Source organism: Pipistrellus hanaki (assembly GCF_964339955.1).
Source record: "Pipistrellus hanaki genome assembly, chromosome: 1".
In the NCBI taxonomy this organism is placed as follows: Eukaryota; Metazoa; Chordata; class Mammalia; order Chiroptera; family Vespertilionidae; genus Pipistrellus; species Pipistrellus hanaki.
Window position 1 is genome coordinate 42,554,690 of NC_140503.1, and position 25,341 is coordinate 42,580,030.

A 25,341-nucleotide genomic window follows, 5' to 3' on the forward strand; every position below is an offset into this window, starting at 1 on the left:
CTCACTTCCTTTTTGCTTATCAACCACCAAAAGACATTTCCCTTGTTATGTTTAACGTAACTATGGGGATGCAACTGACACGCACGATTCTGGCTTAATGTACTCACTTTCTGAGAAACATTAAGAAAATTGCGGTGACAAGTAAACCTTTAAGCGACTTAATTATTTCAATGTAAATCTAATATATGTGCTAGTAAAATTCATGAGGAAACAGTTAAGTACAGGAACTATAGATTCTTTATAATTCCACTGAACTACTTCTACTAAAGATTTGTGTTAGGAAAAAAAAAGGAAATTATTATTTGAATAAATGAGGCAATCAGGTATTTTATAAATTGCTGGGTATATAAAGTTGAGTTTTGAGAGTTCTATTTCCTGGCATATGACAGGCTAGACATTTAGACTGCCCTTCCCACTAAACACAATTTTTTAACAAGGCTAAATTTTAAAAAATTCCTAAACATTTAAAAATCATTGAAGCATGAACTAGAATGCAAGGAATTATCAGGTCATAGAGAATAGGAACCCAAACAGGTAAATGGACGACCCTGTCCAGATATATAACACCAGGAGGCACTATTCACAGCTATTCACCTAAACTATGCCTCAGCAGTTGCTCAGTCCTATGGCCTTGAAGTCTCTTTGTTCAAGCTGGAGAACTTCAGCTTTGGCTTCATTAAGGGGAAAACAAGCAAAAGCCCAAGGCTTGAAGAAACCCATAAGAGACATTCCTCCCAGTAAAGGTAGGTGGATATAAAAAACTTACAGCCCTGGCCAGTGTGGCTCAGTTGGTTGAGCATTGTCCCATGCACTGAGAGGTCACCGGTTCTATTCCCAGTCAAGGCAACATGCTAGAATAGCAGGCTCTATCCCCTATAGGGGGCATGCAGGAAGCAGCCAACAATGTTTCTTTCTCTCTCCCCCTCTGTTTTCTCTCTATAAAAATCAATAAAATACATATATTTTTAAAAACACAAAAAAGCCCTAATCGGTTTGGCTCAATGGATAGAGTATCGGCCTGCAGACTGAAGGGTCTCAGGTTCAATTCCTGTCAAGGGCATGTACCTTGGTTGTGGGCACATCCCCAGTAGGGGGTGTTCAGAAGGCAACTGATCGATGTTTCCCTCTCATCGATGTTTCTAACTCTATATCCCTCTCCCTTCTCCTCTGTAAAAGTCAATAAAATATATATTTTAAAAAAACACCTATATACTCGTTCATCCTCAGACAACTGCAAGGAAAATTTCCATGGTGCTAAGCAGAACCAAGGGCCAAAAGATCCTGTCCCTGAAAACAAACAAACAAACAAAAAAACAAAAAAACAAACAAAAAAAAATAACTTAATCTATAGCCAACAGGTTTTTTTTTTTGGTTTTTTTTTTAAAAAGCCTCCAGACATTACAATAAATTAAATAGATCCCAAGTGTATAGAAGAAACAAATGCAAACCTTCTCTAGAGGAATGTACCGAAAAAATCCACAAATTATTTTCCAAGGAAAATGAGTGGCTCACAGTAATAAACACTAAGCACTCTAAGAATAAGCTACTATGGGTGAGAACCAGCAGGAACAATATCCAATAGAAACCAAAGACAATTCTCACAAAAACTTCAGACATTTGAATAATCAGACACAGAAGATGAAATAGCTATATTTTATTTTTTTTAAATACAAAGTGAAAAGCACCTATTCAAAACAAGAAACTATAGAAAATAGCCTAGTAGATTAAAAAATTAGAACTTTGAACACGGAAAGCACAGAAACTGAAATCAAAACACAATGGGCAAAAAAGATGTGAGTATACAGTATACTTCACCAAAGAAGAGACATGGATGGCGAAGAGTTGTTCCACACCATCAGTCATTAGGGAAATAGAAATTAAAACCATAATGAGATACTCCCACATACTTGTTAGAATGACTAAACTAAAACCATCTGAAATACCAAGAACTAGTAAGAACAGGGAGCAACTGAATTCTCTCAGACATTACTGGTAGCCAATGCACAATTGATTCAGCCGCTCTAGAAAAGAGTTTGGCAGTTGTTGTTGTTTTTTATAAAGTTAAACAGAATTACCACAGTCATAACAGTCTCACTCCTAGGTATTTATCAGGGTAAAGTTAAAACATGTTCACCCAAAAACCTGAACACATGTTTATAGTAGCTTTATTTGTAATAACAAAAGTTGGAAACAGCCCATATGTCCACTGACGGAAGAAATGGATAAATAATATGGAATACTACTCAGCAATAAAAAGGAATAAACACTTGATACAAAAGATCAATGGATGAATTCCAATAGCATTTTGCTTAGTGAAAGAAGCCAGGCTCAAAAGACTACATATTGCATGATTACATTTATATAACATTCCAGAAAAGGCAACACTATAGGAATACAGAGCAAACTGGTAGTTGTTTAGAGTTAAAAGTGGGGTGATGATTTGATCACAAAGGGATAGCACAGGGGGATTTGGGGGTTTGTGTCCCATATCTTGATTATAGTGGTAGTTTTACCACTCTACACATTTGCCAAATTTATTTAACTTATGTTAAATAACTAAAAAAAAACACAACAAACCAAAAAAACAAAAACAAAATTGTCAGACTGGGTAAAAAACATAGGGTCTGAAAATCTCTGTTGGCCTAGGCCCTAGGCAAAGTTTGCTCAAGAAAAAGTTCCATTCTCATTCTGAAAACTCCTATAAGATTATGTACCAAACCTCATTAGAAAGTGAACAGTTTTTCTATTTTTAGACTGCTACCATCTAGCAGGAAATAAAAACCAATACACATCAGAGTTAAATATACTTTAATATACTGTAGTTTTGTATATCTTATACAACTGCAAAACATATGGAGACTAAGAATCAGACTCTTTTCGCCCATTGTATTGATTTCAGTTACTGTGTTTTTCATTTCTGGAAGTTCTAATTTTTAAAAAATCTACATAACTACTTTCTATAGTTTCTTATTTTGAAAAGATGTTTTCTACTTTGTATTTTCTTTTTTTAAAAATCATCTGAAACAGCAATATGAGTCCCTGAGTTTTGCACTTTTCATCCAGCTGTTTTGCCATCAGAGAGCTAACTTTAGAAGGCGTAATCTTATAAAATACAGTATAATTAAGAAAAATAGGTTTGGGGTTGTTTGGGGTTTTTTTAGACTTCTAATTCAGTGTTGTACAGGGTACTTGGTTTTCTGAACCAAGCCAGCAGCCTGAGAATAAATCTGAACCATAAATCTAGGGCTAAGCCACGAAACGTTTAGCTAAAGAATCATAGTTAACTTCTGCAAGAGTTGAATTCCAGCTTCTTTGTATTAATGGACTTTAAAATTAAAATAAAATTGCAAATAAAAATTTCTTCTCAATCCATGAAAAATAATGTGGAAATCATAGTGTGTGACAGATTATTCTTTCCTGCAAATTGAATGATTACATTTGCTTTGTTATGTATGCAAGAGGGATAAGCTTGCCTACTATTGCTGAAGACTGTCCTAGCTGCTTCCCTTACTTTCTTTTTTCTGACAGGAATAGAATCATCAGCAACATGGAACACATTGCCACATTTTTTGAGCAATGGTCTTACCCAAACCAAATAATTTTGTCCACAAAGTCCAGACTAGTTTTCTCCATTTCTCAAAGTTACTAGAATTGAGTGCACACCGAAATCCACTTTTTGTTGTACCATCTATGTATACACAGCCACAAATGCAAGATATTTTACATGTTCAGGTCAAAATTAGGCCATCTTTTTCATTCTGTTACAATGACTTTTCACTTATTAACTATGAAACAAAACAGATTAAGAGAAGACAATTTCATGTAACTCTTCACAGGTCCAAGTGCTGTATGAGGAAGGATTTAAATGTTAAGAACAGCTTATTCAATGATGAGTTTTCAATAAACTACTTAAAAAAAATCTTAATGTATAGAATAATTCAACCAATCCCAAGGCCACCTAAATAAGTTAGCTGAATTAGCCAAGAAACCAAGAAACTTCTATAAAAAAATAAATAAAAAGACCAAATGAAATTGGCATCTTATATTGTCCTAGAATCATGCTTTTCTTAGGCTTGTGTGTCACCTAATTTTCATAAAATAATGCTCCAAGTAACACAATAAAGCTACTAAATAGATCATGAGACTACTGACGGGCTAAACATAGCTCTTTGTGGTTAGGAAACTATATTACTGAACTATTGACCACCGGCTTGTGACATTTATAAGAACCCTGACTGACAATTTACCCACAACAACTGAAAAAAAATTTTGTTAAACCTTTCTTCAAGCTTCCACATTAAAAATGATCTTATGGCCGAAACCGGTTTGGCTCAGTGGTAGAGCGTCGGTCTGTGGACTGAAGGGTCCCGGGTTCGATTCCGGTCAAGGGCATGTACCTTGGTTGCCGGCATATCCCCGGTAGGGGATGTGTAAGAGGCAGCTGGTTGATGTTTCTCTCTCATCGACATTTCTGGCTCTCTATCCCTCTCTCCTCCTCTCTGTAAAAAATCAATAAAATATATATATATTTAAAATGATCTTACGTGTGTAGGAATGGAGAAAGATGTGAAAAAGTTACTCTTGGTAGGCTGGCTTTGAGTAGACACACATGTTTACTAAATGTTTTGAGATGGTCAGATTAGCAGTTCTAATGACAACATATTGCACTTTTATCACAAGCCATGTGCAGGCTAAGGAGAATTTCAGTCTATCAGAGTGGCCCACATGTTGCTATTTGTCACTTCAATTTCTTATCAGAAATAAAATTGAAAAAAAAGAAAACTTTGAAACCCAAGCAAGTCATCTGTGGCCAGAGTAATGAGGCCTCTTGCAAAAAAAAAAAAAAGATTAATACATTTTTGAGAAACAGGCTTTGGTTTTAGAGAATTAGTACAGCTGTTTAATTCATTTGCGGTTGCAGCTCAAGTATATAGACATTTATAGTAAATTCTTAAAAAGTTATGCCCTCAGTGATTTTATCATTTTTAAGAGAAATGAGAAACATTATAGTAGCTACCAAGTAGTAGCATTTATTTTCAGCATTTTAGTGATTAAAGCAGCACTTGTAGATATTAGGGTTATGTCTTAGTCATAGTTCTATACTGATTTTTATAGCAATTAAGAATGCTTTGATATAGACAGGGTACAGGGTCACTTATTCTCCTAAAAAGGTGATAATTTTCCTTATTAAAAAGCAACATGTAAAGTCCAGCAGACAGGGTTTCACTTATTCCATTTTGATTGCCCAAGTTTTCAACTGGGCAGTATTCTATTTCAAGGCCATTCTGTTGCAAAACTTTGCTGTGTGGTTTTGACATAGCTCTGTCTGTTGTAAACCGGAGAGGACAGGGAAAAAAAAGAAAAAAGAAAAAGAAAAAGAAAAGAGTACTCTACATAACTTTTCACTTGTTCACCTGAAGGCATTATAATAGGTAACTGATTTTTAAAACAAAAAAATTCTAAGTTCTCTGAGCTTCTACCCTGAATGAGCCCTGTTTTTGCTAATATTTAAGGCAATACTGCAGAGACTCTAAAGTTTAGGACAAAACTGGATTAAGGACAATTAACCATCTAAATAAATGGTTGTCACCTTTATGAAAATTATGAAGACCAATGCAATAACAATTGATCATCACTTATCAAGTACCGAAAAGGTATGTAATCCTATGCAATTCCTCTCTTGAGGTTTCAGAATTTGAGATGGGGTTGAGGGATAAAAATGGGGGAACAAAAAATATATCATCTAAAGTAATTATCTTGTGTTAAGGTTATTTTTGGCTGATGGGAGCAAGGGCTTATGCCTGTGGAATTTCTTTTGTAAATGATTGCTTGTGTGGATATATATAGACAGATGAATGTTTTTGATGATGATAATAATTAACAATCATTCTATCCAAATACGCATGTTGTTATAAGCTATGTAATTAAGAACTGGGACAACATATATTCACAAAACAAATGATAGGCGATGTGATGAAAGAGCTAAGAAGTCCTTCAAACAATTATAGCCATGACCATAAAATACTCAAAAAGAGGAAATGATTAAGATGTGGTTGGCGTTGTACTTGGAGGGGAAGGAAGGTAGTTAATTGAAAATTAAAGGTCAGGGTTTCCCCCCTAGTATTCCCAAATCTGGGCTAGGACTTGCTAATATCTTCATGTCTGGGACTTCTACTCTAGTCTTATTCTATACAAAAATTCTCTTTCTTGGTTCCTGTAAAGTTATGGATATTTTTTAAAGGACCTTACAAAAGTTTCTCAGAGGCATCTACGCAGTTCTTGAAAAAAAATACCATCATAACTTTTCATCCTAAGGAATTTAACTAGACCAAAAAGAAAAATATTGAGTGAGGTTTCTTAGACCCTGGATCTGAAATTTCCCTGGAACTATAGGCTAATTATCAGGGTCCAAAGGCCCCATCTTTTCACAAACAAAACGTATGTTACCTGCTGTTCCAGTTCCAGAAAGTGACAGATCTCACTCTGCAGGTGCTTAACATCTTGTTAAGTACACTGTCTATGAAACCTTGTTCATAGACAGTATACTCATTCAAGTCATAAGTCTTCTTACAATGCAAAGCAATGACAAGAGCAAATTATATGAGAAGATATTTCACTCTTGTTAGTGTAGATGTGTTCAGTCTAAATCAGCAATGTTCACCTTTTTTTAAAAACCTCATGGCACACATAAACTAATTACTAAAATTCTGCAGCACACCAAAAAAAACACTTTTTGCCAATCTGACAAAAAAAAAAGTTTAATTTTTCTTCATTCACACTGGATGACTATTGTTGCTTTTGTTGTTGTCATTTTTTTATTTGATAGTCTAAGGGAAAAGAGGTCAGTGTCCCTGACTAAATAGTCAGGTGTTGCATGTTTTAAAAAATGTTGCATCACACCAGTAAGTCTGCTCTGGCACACCAGTTGAAAATTGCTGATCTAGATGAAAAATTCCAAATCAGCTTCTGGTCCAGTTATTCACAATCTTTGAATTTCTTAGTCTAAGGATCGAGGTGGCTATAGTGATACTTCCTCAAATTTTCATCTGCAGCTATTTCGAATAGACTCTAACCTCCAAATTTTCTTTGGAAAACTCCCCTGTGGTTTTGGAAATTCCTACATATCATCATTTGGAGTTATTTTACATTATTGTATTTCCTTATAAATAGACTTGCCATGTTCTCATCTCTAGGTATGAAGATTTGTTTCATATTGGTTGCTTTTATACATGGGATTTACTAAGATTCTAAAAGTTTGCTTTTCCTTAAATATATGCATTAGTTGAAATATTAATAAAGATTCTGCATTAAATTTTGTAGATCTCTTGGCACATGTTCTGTAGAAAGATAAAACCCAACCTAAGTAAGTAAAATAGAGGGTCAAGTCAACAATCCAGCAGACTCTCCCAAAGCCGCAACCACTTCTTACCCTAATTTATAGTTTCATTACTGGCCACACTTTTATTTTGCTTGCTTTTTTTTTTTTTAGTTTCTTCCTTAGGTCTAACCCCTACATACGTTTTTGGAGAATAACACTAACCTCTATTGAATTCCTCCTTTTAATGTAAGTTGGCTAGTTTCTTTTGAACTCTAAGTGCCTCATACAATGTGGGACAAAAACTAGTTTTACAGTTGTTCATATGAAAAATAATACAATACTTAGAAGAATAAACTGTGTTTCACGTACCCACAACTGTTAACCTACTTTTGCGCCACTCTGTATGGGTATATGGGTTTCTTTTCTCACTTTTCTATATGTTTAAAATGTTTTAAAATTACTTTTTATTCAATGAATTATTATTGCAGAAAATCTACACACAAAAACAAGGCATTTTTAACTTTATCTTACCATCAGGAAGTAGTGAAAGCACAGTTAACAAGGTCACTTCCTCTTATACAAGAAATTTGGTCAAAATTTAATGGCTCATGAAATACAGACATTCCAGTTGTAACTGCTTGATTTCCTGTAAGTTCTTTTTCTTCTTCCCCTATTTTTATTATCACTAAGTTCTATGTAATAAGAACAATACAGGAATCTTTCAGGAGTCCATCACATTCTGTTGATATTCTCTTTTAAAAGTTTTGCAGTAATTAAGTATGAGAAATCCCCACTTGTGCATATGTGCAAGAGTTTCTCTAGGTACAGGGGTTTTCCAGATTTTATGGCCAATATAGATGATGATAAATAATTTTACTTTCAGATCCTGTACATGCATATATGCATATATCATCACAGGCCAAATTGCCCAGGAAGCAGATCTGAGACAAATTTATGTGGGGGATGTTTGTTGGGGTGTGTACCAGGATCAGCACCTGTGGGGGAGTGAAGGAAACAGAGATGGGCAGGGGAGTTTTGGGATCTACTGAAATGACTACAAAGACCTCCGGTGATCCTGCATCGGCTCTGGTGACCCAGAGTAATTTCAAATTGGGGCAAAGGGATCAGGCCCTTATACAGTTGCATTGATCGGTTACTGAATACAGCCAGCCCAGGAAGAGAGGGTGACCTTGGGCAAGTAGCTCTCTTCCTGGAGAGGGAACCAGCTAAAAGCTATTGGCAGTCAACCCACCTACCCTCTGGGTGAATTAAAACTTCAGTCCCAGAGAGGGAGAATCTAAGTGGCACACAATCCTTACTCTGATATTTTCTGTTCTATTTCATTTGTTAAAAATGTTTGTTATAACTTTTAAATTGATTTCACAATCCACTAATGGATCATAAATCACAGTTTAAAAAAAAAAAAAAACACCAAAAAAACCCCACTACTTTAGTATATAGCCATAAATAGAATTGCTGTATCATAAGATATATGCATTTTTAATTTTACTAAATACTGCCAAACTGCTTTCTGAAAGGGTTGGGCCATTTGATATTCCCACCAGCAGAGCATGAGAATTCCAGTTATCTACATCCTCAATAACCGTTGGTAATGTCAGACTTTTTAATGTTCGCCCATCTGATAGATGTATTACTGGGTAATACAGCATAGAATCTGAAACCCAACCTTTGGTGAAAGTGAAACATTCTGAATATTGTAGTGCACCGAGACTTACTTCCTGCTAACTTATCAACCACCAAAAGGCATGTGCATTTCCCTGATAATTAGGTAACGTTCAATTTTTAGTCTTGCAAAGTAGAAATCTAGTCTGGCAAAATAAATCTTTCAGTTTTGTAATCTTTGCTATAGCACCTAGCACAATGCATAACATATAACAGTACAAAGTAAAGTACCTGTAGTTTGAATGAGGGAATGTGTGTAGGCCCATGACATTGTTTTGAATCTTTGAGGTAGTATGCTTGGTAGACGCCCATTGGTCCAAGAATTGGCCCAGAGGCCTGGATTCTGGTCTAGTCCACCCATGTGATTTGGTAAATTTATTCCAGCTTTTTTTTAAAATTAAAAAATCGTTTTTTCGCCGAAACCGGTTTGGCTCAATGGATAGAGCGTCGGCTTGGGGACTGAAGGGTCCCGGGTTCGATTCTGGTCAAGGGCATGTATCTTGGTTGCGGGCATATCCCCAGTAAAGGGTGTGCAAGAGGCAGCTGATCGATGACTCTCTCTCATCGGTATTTCTAACTCTCTATCTCTCTCCCTTCCTCTCTGTAAAAAATCAATAAAATAAAATTTAAAAAATCGTTTTTTCAATTACAATTTACACTCAGTATTATTTTGTACTAGTGGCTCAGTGCATGAATTTGTGCACATTGAAAATAAATATTTTAATATAGCTATTTGCCCTTTCTCTATAATAGAAGTGTCAATCAAATTCATGATCAACAATGACAGATGGAAACACATGTGTGCGATTGGTGCCAGTGAGACCTTTATATGTATCATGCATGTGCGAGTCAAAATAACCTTTTATAAATATAGAATAAACTTACTTAATTAGACCTGCTTTCCAATTTAGCTGAACTTTTTCCAGCCCAGTGAAGCACCCCAACTTCTCTTTTAGGTAATTGTCAGCAACACAGCAGTAAATATCAACATGAAGCAGATTATTATTGTAGATCATGCAGAGAGAACAAAGGGTAAAATATTTCACTGCAGCAGTGTTTGACTATATTCTGCACAGTGAGAAAACCTGAAGTCATTTTCAAGGTCCACTATTACTTATTTCTTTTCAGTTGAGTCAAGTTTCTAAGCTTTCTAAATCTCTGTTTTCCAACTAATGAAAATAAAATAGGATACCACCAAGTCTCTTATCTACCTACACCAGGACTTCTGTGAGAATCAAATGAGATGAGGCATGGGAAAATGCTTCATAGACATTTGGTTACAGTGTAAAATGGTTCTACTTGGCTATACAGCAAGTTGTGTTGCTGGGCTGAAGAAACTCCAGGAGGCTAGTTACTAGGGAGAGGAAGCCAGGCATTGCTATGTGACATCATACCCAGATGGACACTTAGCATATGGTTTGATGGTTAGTTTCAGGTTTATAGCATAGTGGTTAGACAGTCATATATTTTACAAAATGTTCCCCCTGATATTTTCAGTATCCACCTGGCACCACACATAATTATTATAACACTAGAGGCCCAGTGCATGAAATTCGTGCATGGATGCAATCCCTAGGCCTGGCCGGAGATCAAAGCGCAAGCATCTGGCATAGAAGGGCAGGTCACAGCTGATCTTTAGGCTCTGGGCAGCACTAGGGCCCCTGGGCCCTCACGCACTCCCCTCTGCCTGAGTCATAGCGCTCGAATCCCCACACAGAGATGCAGTGAGTGCAACCGGACACCGTGGGCTGGGGCACAGCATGAGCCTCTGGGCCCCCCAGCAGCACCATATGGAAGCCGGGCAGGCAACAGCTCGCTCCTAACTGGCCTTGCAGACTGGCTTCTGTGCGAACCTACGGGGAGCCCGACCAGCCCCTGTGGTCACTGCAGCTGTGGCCTGGCTCACCCAAAGGAGGCCACGCAGGTGAGGGGCGGGCTCCTCAAGGCCACCCAGCACCTGAGCATGGGGGCTTCCCCAGCGCGTGAGCCCTGGAGTCCCAGGGGAGGGTAGCAGGGGGAGTGAGAGCAAGCTTGACGGACACCCCGCATTCTCACTGCACCTCGGTCCCTGTCACCCCCACCCCCAGGTAGCTGGCAAGAGGTTGCAGCACTTTGTTGATGCCCACCATGGTCAGCACACTTCATAGCGAGCAGTCGAGCTCCCCGGTTTCCCAGCTGAATTCCCAGTCAAATGACCAACCGCCTGAGGGGACAATTTATATATTAGGCTTTTATTATATAAGATTATTGACTGTATTTCACTCCACCTTTATGATCCCCTGTTTCTTCATCTCCAAAATAAGGATTTCCTTGTGTATTGAGTTTACTTCATGGGAACTTCGGAATTCTGAGTTGTTGGAACTCATAGGTATTTATGTAGTCAAGTAATCAAAGAACTGGGAATCTAGAGATCTGGATTCCAGTCCTAACTCTCCTCGACTTTTGGATGTATATGACCTTGGAAAAATCACAAGTAGGCAAATGGTCACCTGTGGAAAATAAAATGATCACTAGATGATCACTAAATTTCCTTTCTACTCAAAAATCCTTTGTTCTGGGTCAGAGAAACATAAACTCAGTTTATGAAATTGTCATTCCCATAAAGCCATCATGACATAGGTCAGATGATACATTTTAAATCCATTCCTAATTGCCTGCCCCATGCCCCACCTCAATAGCTCTATAACCCCATTCACTTGCCCCTACCCTTATCCAATTTCCCTCCAAGGTTGAGATTTTCCTTTGCAATCAACCACCATTTTTATTACCTTGAGTATTTCAATTCTTGCTCCAGACCTTCCTTGTAGCAAACGGAGCCATACACTATGTGATCATCAGAAGAATGTGATGGAAGAATGTTTCTTGTCTCTTTTCATAACTTCACAATTTTCTTTTATCATAGAGTTGGTTTAAATGAGTTGTATTGTTATATACCCTCTTCAGACCAACATCAAAGATTCCATGGCTCTTCTCTCTTCACTGTACCCTCCACTGCCTTCCAGACAGCCCTGCACAGGAAGGCAGGAGTTTGCCAGCACTGCCTATGGTGCCATCTCTAAAAGCCTTTCTTCCATTTCAGTTCCAATACATTCACATAAAAGCCTCATATCAACTTCCTTCTGCTTACCTTTTAGCAGAATTTTAAACTCCATAGTGATTATTACGAAACCTAACTTCTATTAAATCAATAGGGAGATGTTTATTAAATTTTAAAAATGCTGTTAAAATAAGTACAACAAAATATGAAAACATGCAGGGAGGGCTATAAGCAGAGAAAGTAGAGGAAGGATATCTGTTTCTAAGAGATAGTAAAGTGATGCTGACACTAGAGAGCCATTAGGAGTGAGTGGCTTTGAAGATCTTTTTCTGTTTTGTTTTTAATTTAGATCTTTATTACTAACAGTCTATTATCCTCCAAATCCCAAGTAAGCAAATTGTTGGAGTTTTCCCCTTCTGGATTAACTTTGCCCTTAATATAACTAGCTCAATATAACTAACCAATCCATCTCTTTGTACACATCTGTGTGGGAAAGGGAAACACTGTGCTTATGGGTTGCTTAAATCTTTCTCTCAATTAAGAGGCTGGCATCTTGAGTCTGAATGTGTTCGGAATGAGAGGCTGTCTCCAGCATATTGGAAAGGGGCAGGGGAGAATGAAGCATAGCCCCTGATGCCCTGCTCTTCTTAGGTAATATCAAGAGCGGACACTAATGAACTTTTCTACTGAGAATAGAATGAAAAGAGAGAAGAAGGCTAGCAGCCTCAAACTATATCTAGAAAAACTGATCATATTTCTTCTTTAGAAAGATCAACCTGGCAACAAAGGGAAAGATAAATGTAAGAAAGACAGGAGATGGGGAATCCAATTAGTTGAATGCAGCAACATTTCGGGTTAAATAAAATGTGTGTTTGAACTAGCTTGGTGGAAATGGAGATAGGAAGGTAAGGAAGGACACAATTGATGTTAAGCAGGTGGTATCAATTGGTTTGATGGCTAAGTGTTAAAGAATGAGGGACAAAGGGGAATTGATTACTCACAGGTTTTGACTTTTGTGATTGGTGCATTGTGGGTAAAGAAATTAGAGAATATAGGAGAAACAGGTTTGGGGTAAACATAATGCGTTTACCTTAAAAAAGGTTGAGTTGCAGAAATACTTGGTACTAAGATGTCTGGAGACAGTTGAAACACAATCCTGAAGCATAAAAGAGAGGTATGGACTAAAGATGTGTCTGTCCGTAGCCTGAAGGATTATATAGAAAACAGAAGTTGTGGGAGTTTTTTGTGTTTTGTTTTTTGTTTTTCAATTGCAGGTGTTTCCCCTTGCCAGCAGGGTTCCTTAAACCCTGACAATAAAAAGAGTGTTCCTGTTGTCTACCCTTGCAGGATGCATGTCTGGGCCAATCAATAAAAAGAAAAGAATTGCGGTGTCTGATTTGTTCAGCTTAATGTTTTCCAAATATCCCTGCTGTAATAACAGCACTGTGCTGAGCACATGAGAAAAGCTGACTCATATTTCCTGCAAGTCAGCACAGAGATCCATCCTTCCAAATTATTTGAACCTTTGGCCATTACAAAGACAGTCGAAGTGCTGAAGCAGTTTATAAGTATCTCTTTCACTTGTTGAGAACAATGCTAAAACATCTGTTATAAAGATTCAGAGAGAGAAAAAAAGGCTGTTGCTGCCTTGCATCACCTCACACCCCAAATAATGATGCTTTAACCTTTCATAGAAAGTCTAGGCTCTCTCAGGACTGGTTTGAAATTCATCTATTTGTCACCTTCAATCCCACAACCAGAATTAATCGCTCAACTCCCTAAGGCTCCCTAAGGCTCCCCAGCAACAAGTTCATCCATCTATACTTCTATTAGTTCTTTATTTTATTTTATTTTTTTAGATTTACATGCCAGTTGCTTACCTTTGTTTTCCTTCTGTGCCCAGCATAGTGCTTTGTGTATAAATACTGACTGAAATGAATTTGTTAAGAGTTATAAAAATGCATTATCATTTAAAAATAATAGGACAGGGTACATACTTGACAATGGACAACGGCATTTAAAAAAGACACACTATATAAAAATAAGTTTCTTTTGCAGGACATTTAAAAACTAAAAATTGAATTTAGAAGGAATTGTTGAGAGAGGTAAAAGCATTCACTTGAGGAGGACGTTGAGAGGTGATAATTTTTAAATTTGTGAAAAAGTGCTCAGTCAACTCTCTGATTGCTCATTGGCCGCCAAGAGGGAAGAGACAGCAGTGGATCACACTGTGGCAGCTCTCTGGTCCCTGGACACTCCTCTCAAGTATCAGGTTTAGAGTTTATTAGTTGTAACATGACGTTTCTCACTATTGTTTTTGCAAATTGTTCAGATAATTTGTCTTTCAAAAGTATTTCATCAGATTTGTGTTAAGAAATTAATTGATCATTTGACAGCATTGCTAATAAATTTCAGTTTGTGGATGGACTACACTGGAATGCCATTCTAACACTTTCACAATGAATAGAATTTGGCAATGTGTGTTCTGCTTTGGGACACATCCAAAGTGTTTCTGCAGGACCGTAAGTGCCTGGTGGGAAGCTTTCTCAACCTTCAGGAAGCCCATGGCATAGATATCAAGAACCGCTTTTTGGAAGGCTCCAGGTTTTTATTTAAAGAATAGAGGCCCAGTACTTGAAATTTGTGCACAGGTAGGATCCCTAATGGCCTCCTTCCCTTCCCCCTGCCAGCCCCACCCCCTGGTCAAACTTCCAAACAACTCCCAGTCAAGGACACAATTTGCATACTACACTTTTATTATATAGGATGTGGGAAATTTCTGGCATAGCAATTAAGGTGAATAGATTTAACAGGTGGAGAGGATTAGGCTGTCCAACAGCGTCCAATGCTGTTACCGGTTTCATAGTGCACAATTTCATAGAACAATTTCTTCCTGCATTGTTCAAACCACAGTGTTTAAAAATAACTTCTAGGAAATAGCCATATAGAATTCCAGGTGCAAAAAAAATGACATAATTTTAGAAATGGCATGGGGCCCAAATTTCTAAGGCATTTTTTCTATCTGGCCTGTATCTGCATTGTTAGTCTCCGTTGCCCAAATCTCACTTGAGTTTCAAGTTTGTTTAACTGTGACTATAGTGACATATTCATGGGATGTTTAGAGGATTCGTGAAATGACTGTTAAGGAGCTTTGAGATTCTTAAAGGCACTTTCTGAGCATGAGGTCAAGTACTGCTTCATGTTTTCTACTGCTTTTTAATATGTTCTTTCAGAAAGTGTTCTCTCTGATTGAGGAAAAAATACAATTAAAACCTTTTCAACTTTTGAAACTTTTTAGAATACTGTTCTGTAAACTGTGCTTACAACTATGTTTGTAATATTTTCATTGGTGTGCTGTAATGTAGATGAAAATGCGTGAATCTTTTGGCCAGTTAAAAAAAAGAGAGTGATTTTGCCCTGGACAAAGTTCTCAGCGGTTAGAACATCATCCCAGGTACCAAAAGGTCCCAGGTTTTATTCCGGTCAAGGGCATGTACATGGGTTGCAGGTTCAATCCCTGACCCAGTCAGGGTGAGTGCAGAAGGCAGCCAATCAATGTGTCTTTTTCACATCAATGTGTATGTATTTTTTCCCCTCTCTCTTCCCTTTCCTCTCTCTCTCTAACTCTCTCTCTCTCTCCCTAAAAAAGAAAAAATATCAATGGAAAAAATATCCTCAGATGAGAATTAACAAACAAACAAATAAGAGTGTCTTTTGTTGCTAGTGAAATGTTTTGATACAACAAGCTACTCCTCAAAGAGGAATTGACCTGTTAGGTATCCAACAATTAAAACCACTAAAAAGCTAAGTCTGCATCTAATGGTGAAAGGATGGGAGGTTCTTGATTGGACTTTTACAATTTCTACAGCTTTATAAAGATACTAAAGGCCTTGTGTACGAAATTCATTCATGGGGATTGCCCAACCCGCACCCTCTCCAATCTGGGACCCTTCAGGAGATGTCCAACTGCCTCCCAAAACCCGGGACCACTGGCTCCTAACCTGCCTGCCTGCCTGATTGCCCATAACCCCTCTGCCTGCCTGCCTGATCACTCCTAAACACCTCTGCCTTCTGCCTGATCACCCCTAACTGCTCCCCTAGTGGCCTGACCTCCCCTAACTGCTCCCTTGCTGGCCTGATCACCCCAACCACCTCTGCCTCGCCCCCCCCCCCCCCCCCCCCCCCCCCCCGCACCTGGGACCCAGGATTCCCTCCTCTGGTCGGTCACAGGCACCCAGGACCTGGGCTTTCTTTCCTCTGGCTAACCACAGGCACCCAGGACTCGGGCTGGCCTCGCCCAGGCTGGCCACAGCTGCAGGGGACTATGGGCAGGTGGCTTTGCCCAGGTCACAGCTGAAGGGACCCAGGACTGTGGTGTGGGCTGCATGTCCCTGGCACCGGCTGGCCGCAGCCTGGCTGGTCCCTACTCCTCTCTTGCAAGCTCACTTGTGCCTGGCTGGTCCCTATTCCTCTCTCACGAGCTTATTTGTGCCTGGCTGGTCCCCATTGCTTTCTTGCAAGCTCATTTGTGCCTGGCTGGTTCCCATTCTTCTTTCCCCAGTGTTGAGTGTCTGAGCTGTTACAGCATGACAACCACTTGCATATTAGCTGTTTACTATATAGGAATATAGGATAATTGACATACAGATGACTACATATGTTTAAAGTATGCAACTTGATAAGTTTGACACAGGTCAAATGAAACTATCACTACAATCTTGATAGTGGACATATCCATCATCCTCAAAAGTTCTTTTGTGTCCTTTTATGCTATGACCTCTCTTTTGCAATCTGACTGGTTACAGCCATGTCCTCAGGTTGGGTTTAAAATTGTGGATGACATGGGCAAGAGGAGGAAGGGTCTAGTCTGGAAAAGAAATTTAGTTTGAGCCCTGGCTGGGTAGCTCAGTTGGTTGGAGCATCGTCCCAATGTGTCAAGGTTTCAGGTTGGATCCCTGTCAGGGCACATACAAGAATCAATCAATGAATACATAAATAAGTGGAGCAACAAAATCTCTCCTTCCACACCCCCCACCAACTTCCTCTCTCTCCTAAAATCCTCAATCAATAAACATTTTTTAAAATTAAAAAATCCCTGGACAACAACAAAAATAAATTTAGTTTGTTTAGTGGAGTTAAAATGCGCATCTAGGACATATTAAAAACAAAAATTGATTTCTTATTGTTGACACTAATACTAATCTGTATTAGTGTCAACAATAAGAAATCAATTTTAAAAAGTTATCAACTCAGCCGAAACCCGTTTGGCTCAGTGGATAGAGGGTCGGCCTGCGGACTGAAGGGTCCTGGGTTCGATTCCGGTCAAGGGAATGTACCATGGTTGTGGGCACATCCCCAGTAGGAGGTGTGCAAGAGGCAGCTGATTGATGATTCTCTCTCATCGATGTTTCTAACTCTCTATCCCTCTCTCTTCCTCTCTGTAAAAAATCAATAAAATATATTTTTAAAAAGTTATCAACTCAAAATTTTGACCTGTTTTCAGGTCAAAATCTTGATCTTTTGAAATTCATAACTTTATAGAATGCTTAGTTATTTGAAATGTGGCAAAAAAGATCCTTTCTTTTTTCTATTTTATTATTCACAAGTGATTTTTAAAATTAAATTTAGCCAGAGATGAAATTACTTATTTTTTAATGAAAATTAATAGCATTTAAAATATTAATTTGGAGTAGGTGTATATATATGAATGGAGGAACAAGTTGTCTGGGTCATTTTGGACCATACATTTACAAGACCTTAGAGCACATTTCATTGTCATGGAAAAGTTTTTAAGTGCTAACAATTCGTTGATTCTATATTAGTATTTCTCATTAGTGTGATGTGTTAGCCATCCAAGCTAACAACCTATTTCTTGGTGGTGGTTTCAAACTTATATGGTATGGTCCATTGAACCTTTCAATGGGAGCAAAGAATCCTGTTAATCACCAAGGCCATTTGCCATTTTGAAATGGGAAGGGGGGGCCTCACCACATACCTTTAAAAATACATGTTTTAGAAAGAAGAATAGGAGTTATTGGTTACTGAATAGAGTTTCCGTTTGGGATAATGAAAGAAGTTCTAGAAATGGACAGTGGTGTCACAACAATGTGAATGTTCTTAATGTTACTTAACTGTACAATAAAAATATTATATTTTGTTATGTATATTTTACAATAATGACATTTTAAAAATTCATGTCTTGATAGCAAATTTTATTAGAAAAATGCAGAGCTAAGCACTTAAAAATACAGTTGAAAGTACAAGAAACTACACATTTATAACAGTTCATAATCTTTTCCCTTGTAGCACATTGTGCAAAATTTAGTAAGACTGACTGGTTTGGATTATTATTTGTAATTAAAAAAATGTACTTTTCAAATAGTATTGATTAGGCAACATACCCAACATTAACATAACATACAAAACACTTAGAAACAACTTTAACAATTTTCAGTGACAGTAGTATTTTTCTGTACACACAGTCTCACACATTTCTTTTCAACAATAAGGTAATTGAAGATCAGAGCATATAATTTGACCAAGTTAGTATTGAAGAGGCTATTGTTTGCAGATCTAAAGCAACACTGTTCCCAACTCCCTTGCTCTAACAGAGTTGTTCCCTACTCTTCAATAGTTTTTATTTTTTTTGAAATATATCTTTTATTGATTTCAGAGAGGAAGAGAGAGAGAGAGAGAGAGAGAGAGAGAGAGAGAGAGAGAGAGAGAGAGACATCAACGATGAGAGAGAATGATTCACTGGCTGCCTCCTGCACGCCACACACTGGGGATTGATCCCCGGAACTGTGACCTCCTGGTTCATAGGTCAGCGCTCAACCACTGAACCACACCAGCTGGCCACCCTTCAATAGCTTTTAGTTGCAATTACAATAAAACCCAATCTTGTTTCTCCTATGTCTTCTTAGGCCCTAGGGGAATGAGCCTCTCTCATCTCTCCAGTGTGATGCCAGGTTCCTCTTTGCACTATGCATCCCCAGCACCATGGTCTCCACTCAGTTCCAACAGCCAAGCTCCTCGTTATCACAGGTCCTTTGCACAGCCATTCCCACTGCCTTAACTATTCACTCTTCATTTCTCATATTACTGGCTCCTTCTCATCCCTCAGATGGTCCTTTCCTCACCATTTTTGTTTTAAACTATCCTGTTGATTGTCAGAATTCTGTTTATAACATGTTTACCCTCCAAATGTGATGACGTTTTGTTGCCCCTCTTTCTTCCCACTGTCAGTTCCATGAAGGCAGACCATGTCTGTTTCCCTAGCCACCTCAAAGCGTTTGTTTCAATGAATATTTGTTGACAGAATGAATACTACAATGGAAGTTATGGAGATAGGAAATAGAGCTATAAATTTGGTTAGTAAAAGAGATCAATGCCTATTCTGTGCAATTTAGGAAAACTCACTTGAAACCAGAGGGACATTTAGAGTCCCCTTTCTTCCTTCAGTTGTCCGTGGAATAATATCTAACATTTATTGAGTACTTTCAGGCACTACGCCAAAGCGTTTCACGTGTGTTAAAGAATGTAACCCTCGGAGCAACCCCATAGCGGTAACCAACCTTTATGATGCTCATTTTTCAGAGGCAACTTGCCAAAAGCTACTTACGGTGGAGCCATAGCCAGGTTTAAGTAGGCCCTATCCCATTAATTCAAGGTAATCTACACCCCTTCTGCCAACAATGGGTGTTTTATCTACACACTTTTCAGAGAACCCCACTGAAGCTCCCATTTTATCTGACCTTCAGTACCTTGGGACCGAAACCTAACTAACAAGGCGGTTGCTAACCCCTGAGCGGGTTTCCTAGGGAATCGAGGCATCCTCGGTGGAGGAGCGGTCGCTCGGACTGATGTACGGGGCTCTGGCTCAGCGCTGTCAGCACTCCCAGGGCTGCAGCGGAGAAGGGAGCTAACAGGTCAGAGTCTCCCAGACCGATCCCTGGCCCTGCCGAGGGCGAAAAGAGAAGGGAAGGTGTGTCTCGCCCACGCACGCCTCAGGCTGGGGATCTCCAGACCAGAAGGGGAACCACACGGCGCATCTTCCCCCCCCCCCAAACAACACGGCGCGTCACCGGCCGGGCCCCGCCCACTTTCTCACGCAATCAGTCTCAGGCGCTCTGGCCCCGCCCCCTGTGGCCGGACCTGGCCCGTGATTGGCTCTCGCGGGCCGCGGTGACATCCTCCCACCCCTTCCGTCATTGCCAAGATGGCGCTGGTCGCAGCGGCGGAGTTTGCGGCGGCGGCAGGAGTCAGAGAAAGAGGCGGAGGCAGCGGCGGCCGCAAGGGGAGGGGGAGTCCCGCCTGACTGAGACAGAGGCAGGCCTGGGCGGGCGGGGGTGCTGCGCAGGGCGGAGCGCTGGGCTGGGGATGAGCTAAGCGGGCTCAGAGCACCGCGGCATTCAACCCCTCGTGTCCCGCGGCCGCTCGTGAGGGGGACCAGGCACCGCGTTGCCCAGCTCGCCCCGCTCGCTGCTCGCTCCGGAGCCAGCGGTGAGGTGAGTGCGGGGGCGGCCGGGCGGGCAGCGGCGGCATGTGGAGCTGTCACAGCCCGGAGCGGTGACAGCCGGGGGTGCAGGAGCGGGGCCAGCCGGGCTCGCAGAGGCGGCGCGGAGGATCGCGACCTCCGCCCGGGGGGCCTCCTCCGAGCCCGCCGTCCCCCGCGGCTCGGTCCGCTCCGGGATGGCGCGGCGGTGCTGCCTCGGCGGCGTGGAGGGCTCCGCTGTTTTCATTGGGGTTTCTCTCCGCGGCTGGCCTGGGGCTCTGTTGTCGGGAGGTGGGGGTGGGGACGGGGGCGGTGAGAGGGGAGGTCCCGGAGCTGGGATTTTGACAAGCCCGTTACGTAAGCCGGAGGTGGCTTCCCGGAATCCCACCTGCTCGGTGTTTCGCACCGGCGGCTGCGGGAGCCTGGCGGGGGGGGGGGGGGGCCCACCCCCCGAGGCCCGGCTTCCTTCCCACGGGTCTGCTTCGTCTCCTCCGACCAGCGGGAGCTGCCTCTGCGTCCAAGTTCGCTAGTTTCCACCTCACCCCGAGTCTTTTCTTCTTCTTTTTATTTATTTTTTATTTTTTATTTTTATGGAGGGAGGGTGTTGAAACGATTCCTGGTCGCCACCATTCCTTTTGAAGTTTCTCGCATTCTGGTGGGGAGGAGAAAAAATGAAAAAAATCTTGTGACCTAAAACTGGGTCGCAGCGACAGCTTTTCATGATCGTGCTTTTACATGACAGATGTGCTGGAAGGTTTTTGTTTTTGTCTCAGTGTGCCTTTAATACAAACGCATGGTTACGCCTGGAGCCCCAGAGAAGGGTTTTTGTTTTGCAGGACAGTTATTTCTTGTTTGCAAGGGCAGGACAGGCATCAGTCAACAGGCATGTATTTATTGAGGGAGAAAACGCGTGCCAGCCATCTAGAGACCCGTCCTCACGAATTGTATCACTCCGTCCTCACGAATTGTATCATCTAGAGACCCGTCCTCACGAATTGTATCACTCCGTTAATATGTTATTCTTGAAAATGTGTTACACATGAATGAAAAGAGTAGCCCCAAATGTAAAGAAGCAGTTTTATAAAGATTACAAGCTGTGGCTTGGTGTTTATGGCCACTATTTTCTGATTGCCTTACTCGCCTGTTGGTGGAAGGAGGCGGAGACACACCTGTAAACAGCGTGGCCCAGGTTACACAAATCTATTGAAGTATATTTGAGATTACTGTAAAAAGTCTCTGGGAGACCTACCAGTAAGATTAGGTAATAAGTAAGGACTGTTGGGCAAATTGTTCAGTTTATGTTTAGCAAATATGGTTCTGGGATTTCTGTTTTTGAAATTTAAGTATACAGAATTTCCGAGCTATTTGAACTTATAACGAAACAAATTATTGTATTTGACTTCTTTTATAAGAACTTTCATTGGAATTACCTGTAATAATCTGAACAATAAAGATGTACATTTTAGGCAACTTCTGCATCATTTTTACAAATTTCCTTTGAACTGCAGCTCTCAAGTAGGAGTTCAGAATAGCATTTATCATCCCTATATATACTATATGTTACATAATTTTATTTTTCTGAATGATTAAAAATAGATCTACCTCATTGTGAAATTTTATAAGGATGTACTTGTTAGGGAAGTTAATTGATTTTGACACAAGTCCATTACTGGGAATAAATGAGTAAATTTTGGGCTGAGTTTTGAAATTTCATACACAAATTTACACTCTTGAAAATTGGTAAGCGATATAAATTTTTTCTTTGTGCAAGGGAAGCACAAAGCTGATGTTGATTTGTTCTAAACTTTTCCATATGACTTACCACTGGCTTAAATAGTTAATGATTCTTAAGCTTCTGGAGCTGTTGGCCTATCTATGGCAACTTGAATAATATTCAAATAATTAGGAGGCTATACGAAGGAGGAGCTAGAATATATGACATTTATTACTTTATTCAAACAATAAGAAATCATGGCAGAATTTTAAATGAAAATTTATTTTCTCATTATGTGATATTAGTTACATTATCTTTTTGTTTGCAGATATTTTCTAAGTAGTCTACTTACTGTGAGAACCTGAATTTAAGCACTGATACACAAAGATTTTTTTATATATTACAAATCTGTGCTTCTCCTGTTTAAATTGATGGTTTATTATTCTAAGTAGAAAACAAAAGTGGTTCTAGCAGGAAAATTGACTTGTTCTTGTCCTCTCTCATGTCAAAGACTTTGTGGGACTTTCTTCTTTCCCATCAGATGTGGAACAAGCGAATGATTCAAGAAAAGTTGACAAAAATGCCTTCCTTTCTTGTTTGGTTGGTTTTTTTAATGTCCTAGATTATTGCTCAATAGAATCTGTGGATTGGGGAGAAGTCAAGCACCGCACACTTTGTTACTGTATATCATAGTTACCATTTGGAATCCTAAAACAGGGATATAGAATTTTATACATAAGAATATATATATATATATATATATATATATATATATTGTTAATCCTTACCCTAGAATATTTTCCCATTGATTTTTATTTTTTAAGAGAGAGTGGAGGGGACGGGGAGAGACAAAGAGAGAGAAATGTTGATGTGGGAGAGCCACATCAATTGGTTGCCTCCCACCACCTGCCCGGATCAGGCCGGAATCTAGCCTGTAACCAAGTATGATGTGCTCTTGATTGGAATTGAACCCTGGGACCCTTCAGTCTATGGAACAATGCTCTATCCATTGAACCAAACTGGTTAGGGTTACATAAGAAAGTATTATTTTCTATAGTGTGCTACTATGTAGTGAAAAATTTGTAACAGTCAAAATGCATTATGATAGGATAGTGAAATTAATAATTCATGTAATATATGAAGTTTTAAAAAGTCATATATTAAAAATATTTACTGACATGAGAAATCCAATTGTTGAGAGAAAAATCATAATATAAGGAAATATATACACTGTGTTATTTATAACACTAGAGGCCTGGTGCATGAAATCATGCGTGGGTGTGGTCTGTCCAGTCCGCTCCAATCAGGGCCGATTGGGCTGGGCCAGCTGGGGTGAGGGGGCATGGGAGGTGGGCCAGCTGGCCCTGCCCCCTGGTCAAATTCCTGGTTGAATTCCTGGTAAAGGGGACAATTTGCATATCAACCTATTATTATATAGGATGTCACATAGTATATGGCAAAATGAAATGGCAGGTATACATAAAATACAAAAAGGTGTCTCTGGATAAGATTATAGCTAATTTTTATTTTAGTGTTTATACTTTTCTATGTTCTATCTTTTGAATAATATTACTCTAATAATCATAAAATGACATTAAAATATTTTCCAAGGTCATAAGAGAAAATCCTGAAAGTCCCACATAACCACTGCTCCAACAGAGAAACTATCTTATGACTCATATTAGCAAAAAAAAAAAAAACCAACCAAAAAAACCCCCCTCAAAATATGGTGCTTATGCAATATATTGATACAATAATGGAGACAGCTGATAACTTAGGTGAAGTCATTCTCCTAGTTAACAGCACCAACCTGGTGATAGTTTTAAGTATGTGGATGCTGTTTGGGTCTTACAGTCAAATTGTTCTGTGTTGACAGTGCCACCTATTGATGGATTTCTTGACTTAGTCTTTTTCTCATTGCCTGATTAGGCAGTAGTAGGAGTTTTTGAATGTTTATGAGGTGCCAGGTAGAGTTGACTCTTGAACAACATGGGGGCTAAGGCACAGATCCCCCATGCAGTAAAAAATCTGCATATACCTTTTGACTCCCCAAACTTAACTACTAGTAGCCAATGTTGACCAATAACATAGTCAATTAACACATATTTTGTACGTTATATATATGATACAGTGTATCCTTACAATAAAGTAAGAAAAGAAAATGTTACTTAGAAAATCATAAGGCAGAGAAAATACATTTACACTATGTATTGAAAAAAATCTGTGTGTAAATGGACCCGAACATTTCGCACTTGTGTTGTTCAATGGTCAGCTGTATTTTGCCACAAAGGTGAATGAGACATGATTTCTGTTCTCAAATTGTGGTTGAGAACACTTTCTTTTCTTCTTGGGCTATCAGGCCATATTGTGTTCTCTGTTTTTTCTGTCTCACTGTTCAAGGCCTGGCACTTCAGGCAGTATTTTTCATATAACCTCTTTTAACTTTCTTTATGGGAAAATACGTTCTGAGTTCCAGACAACCAATTTATAAGTAGATTTTTCAGTTATTACTTGATTTGTATGTTGTGGAAACTTGTATTCACAAAGGCTGCATATATATTCATCTGTGGATGTTATTTGTAAAGTGTGTGACAATTTCTTAGTACCTTATTCTTGCATCCTCTTTTTAAAAAGCAAACAAATAGAAAGAACAGAGAAGAGACAGACTATAAAAATAAATAAATAAATGAGATGGGCCCTGGCTGGTGGTGTGGCTTGCTGAGAGTCATCCTGTGCATCGAAGGGCTGGGGTGCAACTTATTTTTAAAAAGGAAAGAAAGGAAAACAAGGTGGAAAGATATCAAAGGAATTTTCCTGCTAGTACTGTTTTCACTGAGGAATAGTGAGTCATCAAAATATATAATAAGAGATACTATTTCTGATATACTAGTACTTTTAGTATCTTTTTTAGATCCATGTAAAAAGATATTTTCCATATTTACACTAATACACACACACACACATATATATATTTATACACACACACACACACACACACACACACACACACACATCTATATATATAAAAGCCTAAGCAACTGTCATACATACATATATATATTAGAGGCCTGATGAATGAATTCATGCATGGGTGG

At 39.3% G+C, this 25,341-nt stretch overlaps 1 protein-coding gene across 8 annotated transcripts in view; it reads left to right on the forward strand.

Moving 5' to 3' along the window:
• The first annotated feature begins 5,336 nt into the window (after positions 1–5,336).
• The window catches only part of DENND4A (DENN domain containing 4A), a 109,220-nt gene continuing 89,215 nt past the window's right edge, over positions 5,337–25,341 (forward strand). For 6 of the 8 annotated variants that reach the window (XM_084886472.1, XM_084886476.1, XM_084886475.1 and 3 more), the window contains exon 1: positions 20,248–20,545. The gene's annotated coding sequence lies outside the window, so the exon portion shown is untranslated. Of the gene's footprint in view, positions 5,655–20,247; positions 20,546–25,341 lie in introns of those variants that run through there. The other 2 variants (XM_084886473.1, XM_084886474.1) reach the window with 2 other exon arrangements.